Source organism: Ipomoea nil, unplaced genomic scaffold (genome assembly GCF_001879475.1).
Source record: "Ipomoea nil cultivar Tokyo-kokei standard unplaced genomic scaffold, Asagao_1.1 scaffold3321, whole genome shotgun sequence".
NCBI classification, from domain to species: Eukaryota; Viridiplantae; Streptophyta; class Magnoliopsida; order Solanales; family Convolvulaceae; genus Ipomoea; species Ipomoea nil.
In genome coordinates, this window is record NW_017619749.1 from 3,964,795 (window position 1) to 3,975,212 (window position 10,418).

General features: G+C 35.2%; 3 long non-coding RNA genes across 5 annotated transcripts; 1 reads left to right on the plus strand and 2 right to left on the minus strand.

The window, feature by feature from the left end:
* Positions 1 to 317: 317 nt before the first annotated feature.
* On the minus strand, positions 318 to 1,616 carry LOC109170544. Of its 2 annotated transcripts, none has more exons than XR_002052459.1 (4): positions 1,563 to 1,616; positions 1,223 to 1,359; positions 517 to 655; positions 318 to 389 (listed from the first exon to the last, which is right to left on the minus strand). It is a non-coding gene; the product is annotated as an uncharacterized LOC109170544 (long non-coding RNA). The 2 variants fall into 2 exon arrangements; XR_002052458.1 differs by having other exon boundaries at positions 1,223 to 1,445; positions 1,563 to 1,588.
* On the minus strand, positions 1,608 to 2,888 carry LOC109170547. The gene is made up of 4 exons (XR_002052463.1): positions 2,696 to 2,888; positions 2,397 to 2,541; positions 2,190 to 2,268; positions 1,608 to 1,690 (listed from the first exon to the last, which is right to left on the minus strand). It is a non-coding gene; the product is annotated as an uncharacterized LOC109170547 (long non-coding RNA).
* A 2,820-nt stretch (positions 2,889 to 5,708) lies between these two features.
* LOC109170545 lies at positions 5,709 to 6,741 on the plus strand. 2 transcript variants are annotated; one of them, XR_002052460.1, is made up of 3 exons: positions 5,709 to 5,753; positions 6,382 to 6,460; positions 6,634 to 6,741. It is a non-coding gene; the product is annotated as an uncharacterized LOC109170545 (long non-coding RNA). The 2 variants fall into 2 exon arrangements; XR_002052461.1 differs by lacking the exon at positions 5,709 to 5,753 and adding an exon at positions 6,185 to 6,216.
* Positions 6,742 to 10,418: the final 3,677 nt, after the last annotated feature.

Genomic DNA, 10,418 nt, shown 5'->3' on the forward strand with positions numbered 1-10,418 from the left:
GATCTTCTTACCGAATAGAAGTTCAAATTCATTAATCATAGAGAATTAAAGAGAGAAGGACATTTACCTGTTGTATTCTATATCAGATTGTAATTCCTCAAGCTCTCTATTTTTACGCCCCACTTAACCTTCACTTCAACCTGATCAATTATGTAAGTAAAGCAAAACATCATATACAAATACACAATCAATTGGAATGAACACACCTCTTAAGTGACCTATTCCACTACCACTTCTTCCCGGTCCAAAACAAAACAAACACAGAAAAAATAATAACTTATAAAGGGAGATAAAATACCGAAAAACATACCTGCTTACTCCAATCCTTCTCAACCTTCGCTTATTCCAAACAATGCTTGATGTGAATATCCCCAAGCTAGGAATATACTCTGTTCTAGTCGGTAAATTGTTAGATAAATGAAATTGAAATCCCAAATAAGCTAATGGAGTATTCTATTTATATTGGAAGAGTGCGGAGCAAAATGTTCAAAAGCATTTAAAAAGCCGATGTGATACCATGTGGTTAGGTGCTCAGGTCAGCCCTGTTACGTGGTGGTTGCTAGTGTGATTGTTGAGATCTAACTTCTTACACTAAGAGTGTTTCAACCTCCATGTGGATATTAAACCTCTGTGAAAAGAGTGATCGAGAACAAACCTACACAATACTTCAATTTTCAGGTTAGTAAAACTGTAAAAGTGCAATATAACCCCATCACGGAGTATTAAGACAATACAAATATAGAAGAAACTAATCATTTTTACCCTCCAAATGCTACTTTAGCCTTTAATACAACATGATCAATTATATAAAGCAAATATCATATACAAATATGCAATCAACTGGATTTAAGAAAACACCTATTTAAGTGACCTATTCCACTGCCCCTTCTTTCCCAGCCCAAAACAAAACAAACACACAAAAATAATAACTTAGTAAAACTGTAAAAGTGCAATATAACCCCATCACGGAGTATTAAGACAATACAAATATAGAAGAAACTAATCATTTTTACCCTCCAAATGCTACTTTAGCCTTTAATACAACATGATCAATTATATAAAGCAAATATCATATACAAATATGCAATCAACTGGATTTAAGAAAACACCTATTTAAGTGACCTATTCCACTGCCCCTTCTTTCCCAGCCCAAAACAAAACAAACACACAAAAATAATAACTTATAAAGCAGGATAAGAAACCACAGCATTTAACTGCTTACCCCAATCCTTCTCAACCTCAAGCTAGGGATTCTCTGTTGTAGTTGGTCAGTACAGTTTAGTGCTGGTTCCAAATGTAATGGTTGGTTGAATGATGGCCGACCTAACTTCTTACACTAGCAACGTTCAACCTCCTTGTCTAGATATTAAACCTCTGTGAAAAGAAGTGATCGAGAACAGACCTACAATACTTGAATTTTCAGGTTCGAAAAAGTGCACAATGCACTATAACCCCATCGCGAAGTATTTATGAAAAAATAAATAAACTTGTAAGAGAATACAAATAGAGAAGTTAATCATGAAGAGGAACAGTGTATAGGGGCAATTAATCAATTACTTTACCAGTCAGATGGTGGGTAATTTCTTTCTTTACATTGTAGTTTGTTGCTTTATCTCTTCATGAGTCCACTTTGCCTTTCACTTTTCCTCTTTGTTGAATCTTTATTTTCAGCAAATGCATGCATTCGTCTCTGAAATGGGGAGAAAAAAAATTACAGTGTACTCAATTAAAAGATAACCACACAAGAGAGAGCTACTCACAAAATGGAACAAACTAGTGACTCTATAAGTCTATCTCCCCCCAATCATAGATACATGGACGCAACATTTTTACCCTCCAAATCCTACTTTAGGGTGCCGCGGCATTAACCTGAAATTCCATTGTCTGGAATGTTCAAGTTGATTTTTATTTTCAATAACCATTAATCATAGATAATTAATGAGAGAAGGTCATTTACCTATTATATTCTTATCAGTTTCTATTTTTACCTACCACTTAAACCTTCACTTCAACCTGATCAATTATGTATGCAAAGCATAAAATTTTATACAAATACACAATAATCAATTGGATTGAACAAAACACCTCTTAACTGACCAATTCCACTACCACTTCTTCCCGGTCCAAAAAAAAAAACACAAACACAGAAAAAATAATAACTTATAAAGATAAGAAACCGAAAAATTTACCTGCTTACTCCAATCCTTCTCAACCTTCCCTTATTCCAAACAATGCTTGATGTAAATATCCTCGAGCTAGGGATATACTCTGTTCTAGTCGGTAAATTGTTGGATAAATGAAATTGAAATCCCTAATAAAGCATATGGAGTATTCTATTTATATTGGAAGAGTGCGGAGCAACATGTTCAAAAGCATTTAAAAAGCCAATGTGATACCTTGTGGTTAGGTGCTCAGGTCAGAGCCCAGTTATGTGGTGGTTGCCAGTGTGATGGTTGATGGCAGATCTAACTTCTTACACTAACAGTGTTCAACCTCCATGTAGATATTAAACCTCTGTGAAAAGAGTGATCGAGAACAGACCTACACAATACTTGAATTTTCAGGTTAGTAAAACTGTAAAAGTGCACTATAACCCCCATCACGGAGTATTAAGAGAATACAAATATAGAAGAAACTAATCATGATGAGGAACAGTGTATAGGCATTCTCTGGGGCAATTAATCAATTAATTTACCTGTGGGTAATTTCTTTCTTTATACTGCAGTTTATGGCTTCATCTTTCAATGAGTCCACTTTATCTTTCACTTGACCACACGAGAGAGCAACTCACAATAGAACAAACCAGTGACTCTGCCTCCCCCAACCATAGATAGCTTAATGGCCGCAACATTTTTACCCTCGAAATCCAACATTAGCCTTTAATACAACCTGATCAACTATATAAAGCAGAATATCATATACAAATATGCAATCAACTGGATTTAAGAAAACACCTATTTAAGTGACCGAAAAATAGTAACTTATAAAGCAGGATAAGAAACCACAACATTTAACTGCTTACCCCAATCCTTCTCAACCTCAAGCTAGGGATTCTCTGTTGTAGTTGGTCAGTACAGTTTAGTGCTGGTTCCTAATGTGATGGTTGGTTGAATGATGGCCAATCTAACTTCTTACACTAACAACGTTCAACCTCGGTCTAGATATTAAACCTCTGTGACAAGAAGTGATCGAGAACAGACCATTCATTCAACCAACCATTACATTTGGAACCAGCACTAAACTGTACTGACCAACTACAACAGAGAATCCCTAGCTTGAGGTTGTGAAGGATTGGGGTAAGCAGTTAAATGTTGTGGTTTCTTATCCTGCTTTATAAGTTATTATTTTTGTGTGTTTGTTTTGTTTTGGGCTGGGAAAGAAGGGGCAGTGGAATAGGTCACTTAAATAGGTGTTTTCTTAAATCCAGTTGATTGCATATTTGTATTTGATGTTCTGCTTTATATAATTGATCAGGTTGCATTAAAGGCTAAAGTAGCATTTGGAGGGTAAAAATGATTAGTTTCTTCTATATTTGTATTCTCTTAATACTCCGTGATGGGGTTATAGTGTACCTTTACAGTTTTACTAACCTGAAAATTCAAGTATTGTGTAGGTCTGTTCTCGATCACTCTTTTCATAGAGGTTTAATATCTACATGGAGGTCGAACACTGTTAGTGTAAGAAGTTAGATCTGCCATCAACCATCACACTAGCAACCACCACGTAACAAGGCTTACCTGAGCCACCTAACCACAAGGTATCACATCTGCTTTTTAAATGCTTTTGAATATGTTGCTCCGCACTCTTTCAATATAAATAGAATACTCCATTAGCTTTATTAGGGATTTCAATTTCATTTATCTAACAATTTACCGACTAGAACAGAGTATATCCCTTGCTCGAAGATATTCACATCAAGCATTGTTTGGAATAAGGGAAGGTTGAGAAGGATTGGAGTAAGCAGGTAAATTTTTCGGTTTCGTATCTCCCTCTATAAGTTATTATTATTTTTTGTGTTTGTTTTTGTTTTCGTTTTCGACCGGTAAGAAGGGTTAGTGGAATAGGTCTCACTTAAGAGGTGTTTTGTTCAATCCAATTGATTGTGTCTCACTTAAGAGGTGTTTTGTTCAATCCAATTGATTGTGTATTTGTATTTGTTGTTATGCTTTACATACATAATTGATCAGGTTGAAGTGAAGGTATAACCTGAAATCTAACAGTGGTAGGTAATAATCGAGAGCTTGAGGTTGAAGTGAAGGTATAAGTGGTAGGTAATAATTGAGTATAAGTGAGTTGTCCTCTCTTGTGTAGTTATCTTTTAATTGAGTACACTGCAATTTTTTTCCCCCCCATTTCAGAGACGAATGAATGCATTTGCTGAAAATAAAGCTTCAACAAAGAGGAAAAGTGAAAGGCAAAGTGGACTCATGAAGAGATAAAGCAATAAACTACAATGTAAAGAAAGAAATTACCCAATCTTCTGACTGGTAAAGTAATTGATTAATTGCCCCTGTACACTATTCCTCTTCATGATTAACTTCTCTATTTGTATTCTCTTACAAATTTATTTATTTTTTCATAATACTTCGCGATGGGGTTATAGTGCATTGTGCACTTTTTCTAACCTGAAAATTCAAGTATTGTAGGTCTGTTCTTGATCACTTCTTGTCACAGAGGTTTAATATCTAGACAAGGAGGTTGAACGTTGCTAGTGTAAGAAGTTAGATCGGCCATCATTCAACCAACCATTACATTTGGAACCAGCACTAAACTGTACTGACCAACTACAACAGAGAATCCCTAGCTTGAGGTTGAGAAGGATTGGGGTAAGCAGTTAAATGTTGTGGTTTCTTATCCAGCTTTATAAGTTATTATTTTTGTGTGTTTGTTTTGTTTTGGGCTGGGAAAGAAGGGGCAGTGGATTAGGATTGGGGTAAGCAGTTAAATGTTGTGGTTTCTTATCCAGCTTTATAGGTGTTTTCTTAAATCCAGTTGATTGCATATTTGTATATGATGTTTGCTTTATATAATTGATCAGGTTGTATTAAAGGCTAAAGTAGCATTTGGAGGGTAAAAATGATTAGTTTCTTCTATATTTGTATTGTCTTAATACTCCGTGATGGGGTTATATTGCACTTTTACAGTTTTACTAACCTGAAAATTGAAGTATTGTGTAGGTTTGTTCTCAATCACTCTTTTCACAGAGGTTTAATATCCACATGGAGGTTGAACACTGTTAGTGTAAGAAGTTAGATCTCAACCATCACACTAGCAACCACCATGTAACAGGGTTGACCTGAGCACCTAATCACATGGTATCACATCGGCTTTTTAAATGCTTTTGAACATTTTGCTCTTCCAATATAAATAGAATACTCCATTAGCTTATTTGGGATTTCAATTTCATTTATCTAACAATTTATCGACTAGAACAGAGTATATCCCTAGCTTGGGGATATTCACATCAAGCATTGTTTGGAATAAAGCGAAGGTTGAGAAGGATTGGAGTAAGCAGGTATGTTTTTCGGTTTTTTTATCTCCCTTTATCAGTTATTATTTTTTCTGTGTTTGTTTTGTTTTGGACCGGGAAGAAGTGGTAGTGGAATAGGTCACTTAAGAGGTGTTCAATCCAATTGATTGTGTATTTGTATATGATGTTTTGCTTTACTTACATAATTGATCAGGTTGAAGTGAAGGTTAAGTGGGGGGTATAGAGAGCTTGAGGAATTACAATCTGATATAGAATACAATAGGTAAATGACCTTCTCTCATTAATTCTCTATGATTAATGAATTTGAACTTCTATTCGGTAAGAAGATCATGATAATAATCTTTGATGTTTGTTGTATAAGGCTAGATTCTATTAATTACCATTGGTTGTTATTGTAAATAATAATAATCATCAACATGAACATTCCATACACTTATATTTTTTAAATACTTTTTATTTTCAATGGAGTGCTTTCGACGTATTTTGTATGTTTCTTGTGTAGTTTTTGGTTCTTTCTCTTTATGTTCTCTTTGCATTTTTGTGCTATTTTCGATTTGTTATGTTTGTGACTTGTTTTGTCCATTGTGTTTTTCTTTGAATGTGTTCCTGAATGTCTTGCTTTTTACCATGCATTAATTTAAATTTTTAGTTTTCATTTATCTAACATTGTACTAACTAGAATAGAGTATCCCTAGCTTGTGGTTGAGAAGGATTGGAGTAAGCAGGTAAATGTTGTGGTTTCTTATCCCTCTTTATAAGTTATTATTTTTTCTGTGTTTGTTTTGTTTTGGGCTGGGAAAGAAAGGGCAGTGGAATAGGTTTAAATACGTGTTTTCTTAAATGCAGATTGTGTATTTGTATATGATGTTTTGCTTTATATAATTGATCAGGTTGTATTAAAGGCTAAGTGGAAGGTGGAAAATAAAGAACTTGAAGAATTGAACAGTGAAACTAATAGGAAATTAACAGGTAAATGACCTTCTCTTATTGGTGCTCTTTGATTAATGAATTTGAACTTCTCTTCGGTAGGATCATGGCAGTAATCTTTGATGTTTATTGCAGAGTGCCAGATTCTTTGTTCGGTTGCTCTATTAATTACCATTGGTTATTATTGAAAATAAAAATCAACTCGAACATTCCAGACAATGGAATTTCAGGTTAATGCCGGCACCCTAAAGTAGGATTTGGAGGGTAAAAATGTTGCAGCCATGAATCTATGATTGAGGGAGACAGAGTCACTAGTTTGTTCCATTTTGGGAGTTGCTCTCTCTTGTGTGGTTATCTTTTAATTGAGTACACTGTAATTTTTTTTTTCCCATTTCAGAGATGAATGAATGCATTTGCTGAAAATAAAGCTCAACAAAGAGGAAAAGTGAAAGGCAAAGTGGACTCATGAAGAGATAAAGCAATAAACTACAATTGGGGGAGACAGAGTCACTAGTTTGTTCCATTTTGTGAGTTGCTCTCTCTTGTGTGGTTATCTTTTAATTGAGTACACTGTAATTTTTTTTTTTCCCATTTCAGAGATGAATGAATGCATTTGCTGAAAATAAAGCTCAACAAAGAGGAAAAGTGAAAGGCAAAGTGGACTCATGAAGAGATAAAGCAATAAACTACAATGTAAAGAAAGAAATTACCCACCCTTCTGACTGGTAAAGTAATTGATTAATTGGCCCAAGAGAATTGTGTATACACTGTTCCTCTTCATGATTAACTTCTCTATTTGTATTCTCTTACAAATTTATTTATTTTGTCATAATACTTTGTGATGGGGTTATAGTGCATTATGCACTTTTGCTAACCTGAAATTCAAGTATTGTAGGTCACGATCACTTCTTGTCACAGAGGTTTAATATCTAGACAAGGAGGTTGAACGTTGCTAGTGTAAGAAGTTTGATCGGCCATCATTCAACCAACCATTACATTTGGAACCAGCACTAAACTGTACTGACCAACTACAACAGAGAATCCCTAGCTTGAGGTTGAGAAGGATTGGGGTAAGTAGTTAAATGTTGTGGTTTCTTATCCTGCTTTATAAGTTATACAACCTGAGAAGAATATAAATGACCTTCTCTCATTAATTCTCTATGATTAATGGTTATTGAAAATATAAATCAACTTGAACATTCCAAACAATCGAACTTCAGGTTAATGCCGCGGCATCCTAAAATGGAACAAAAACTAGTCACTCTATCTCCCCCAATCATAGATTCATGGCTACAGCAGGGCGTACGAGGCTGCTGGAAACAGAATTCTGTGCACTTGTCTTGACTTCTAGGCTATTTTTCTCATCTAAAACCATTTTATTGGCACTTATGGTCTTCAACAAAGTTGTAGCCCTTTAAGTTGGATTTCCAATAGTGCAAGAGTCACTCCATTTGGACATTTCTAGGCCGAGATATGGTCAAAAAACCGAACAGTGTCCGAAATGAGCGAAAATTACAATGTCATCCCTGATCCAGTTTTCACTGGAAATGTACCAAAAATCGTACCCCTGGCGTACGCCCATCCCTGAGGGCGTCCCAATCTGCTCTGCTCTATTTAGGCGCGTTTTTGTGTCATTTCAACTTGGTTTTGGACCTTGTTCCAACCCTAGACATTTCCTTTCACTTCCTTTCATATTTTTAGGTTAGATTAGACTTAGATTTATGTTTCTTAACACTTTTGAAGCTTGTAATCTTGGATTTGAAGCTTGGATTCCAACATTTCAAGATTTCACCATCCATTTTCAATAGAGAAGTTTTCCTTCCTTTTATCTCTTTCTTTTGCAAGATTTATGCTTGTTACTTATGCTTTTGTGTTCTTTATGCTATTTAATCATGAGTAGTTAGTTTATGGACTTGAGTTAGGGTTGTATTATCTATCTTGATGCTTGATTTGTGATTATTGCAAAAAAGGGGAAGAACTCCAACCTAGGGTTCATGTGTTTGTGAAGGTGTTGTGTTTATATCTTGTTAATGTTTGATGTACACATTCATTAGCTTGTTTTTGGAGGATTCTTTGCCTCAACAAGAGTTGGGTGATGAATTCAAGCCACCCCTTGCATAACCCGATTTCTTCCTACGAAAATAGGGGAAATTGGGGGTTTTAGATGCTTTGTGTTCTTGAAGAACTTGGAGTTGATTCACCACGAGAGTGGGGCAATTCCTTGTTCTAATCCTTGTTAATTTGCTCACGTGAGTGACTTATAGACTAGGATTATTACGTGCATCCCCTCTATTCTTTGGTTGTGTGATTTTCCCCAATCCTTAGGTTGTGCTATGCATCTAGAAGATAATGCTCCCTAGCTTGAGTCCTATTTCTTTATTTTGTGTTTATCTTTGTGTATATGTGCTAGTCTTATCTTTTCCTTAAACTTGTAGTTTGCTTAGCTTCTTGTTGATTTCCTTATGCTAGTGCATAGTTTATTGTGATTGCATATTGCGTGCCACATCCCCCAATCCCCTAAGGACGACATAACACACCCGAGCTCACATCTCATTTTTGCAACATCAAAAATTGGCGCCGTTGCCGGGGATTGGCAATTTGGTGGTTCTATGTGATTGCTTGTTTTACTAGCATTGGAGTTTAGGGAATCTTAGGAGACTAAGCTTTTTCTTTCTTTTTGTTTGTTTTTATTGTTTAAAGAGGTAATTGTTTTACCTTGTTTGAGTTTTGGTTGAAAGATCCATACTTTGCATACGCTCTAGATTCAAAAGGGGGAGCTTTTACCACTCAATCAAGAACTTTCACCATGGATGAGTATGCATTCCAAGGAGGATATTATGATTCTCAATCTTATGGGGGTAACCAACATGATGGATATGGAGATCCTTGCACAACTCAACCCCCACCTCCTAACCATTACTATGATGCTCAATCTCAATATTTTTGTCCACCACAATTCCACCCCAAAACTCATACTCTCAATACACTCCAAACTTCCAAGATCCTTACCCACCACAATCTTACCAAGACTTACCTTGTCATTCCCAACCTCCATACCATAATCCATATCCTCAACAATACCAAGATCCCCAATATGCTTTTAATGATCAATACCCTCAATGTTTACAAGATTACAATCCACCTCAACATCTTTTCCCACCACAAGATTACTCTCCAAATCCATATCCCTTACCCATTCATTGGTTATTTTCACGTGGGTCCACAGAAAAAGTCAACATCAAGAACATGTGAGAGTAGGGGTGTTAGCGAACAGAGCTTTCGACAAACTACTCTGTTCGTATTCGGTAAACGTTCGTTTATGTTCGTTTGTTAAGGTAAACGAACATTAACAAACAAAATTTAGAGCTCGGTTAATAAACGAACAGAGCTTGAACAGTTCTAGGCTCGTTTGTTAAGAGATCGTGAACAAGCTCGTTTATATTCGTTTAATAATGTTCGTAAACAAGTTCGTTTGTGTTCGTTTAATAATGTTCGCGAACATGTTCACAGCCATATATATTATATTATATTATATTATATTAGTTATGTAGTCGTGTTTTTGTTTGATTATTGTTCGTGAACGTAGATTATTTATTGTTCACGAACGAATTGTGATCATGAACATGTGCAGGTGTTTGTTTATTAAGTGTTCATGAACGTAAATAAATATGTTTGTGAACGTGCTTGTTAATGAACATGTTTGTCAACGTGTTCGTTAATGTTAACGAACACGTTTGAGAACATGTTCACGAACATTAACAAACATTAACGAACATTCAATATATTTTATTAGGAAGAGAGATTTTTTAGGAATTGGGCGAAAAGTTAAAATTTCAGGATTTTGTTTTTATATATAGTCTAGATTGTATTACACTATTTTATAATATTAATATAGAATTTTAACACAGAATTATTGTACGAATGGAAAAGTAGAAATCAATAAATTTTATTAGGAAGAGAGATTTTTTAGGAATTGGGCGGGAAGTTAAAATTTCAGGAT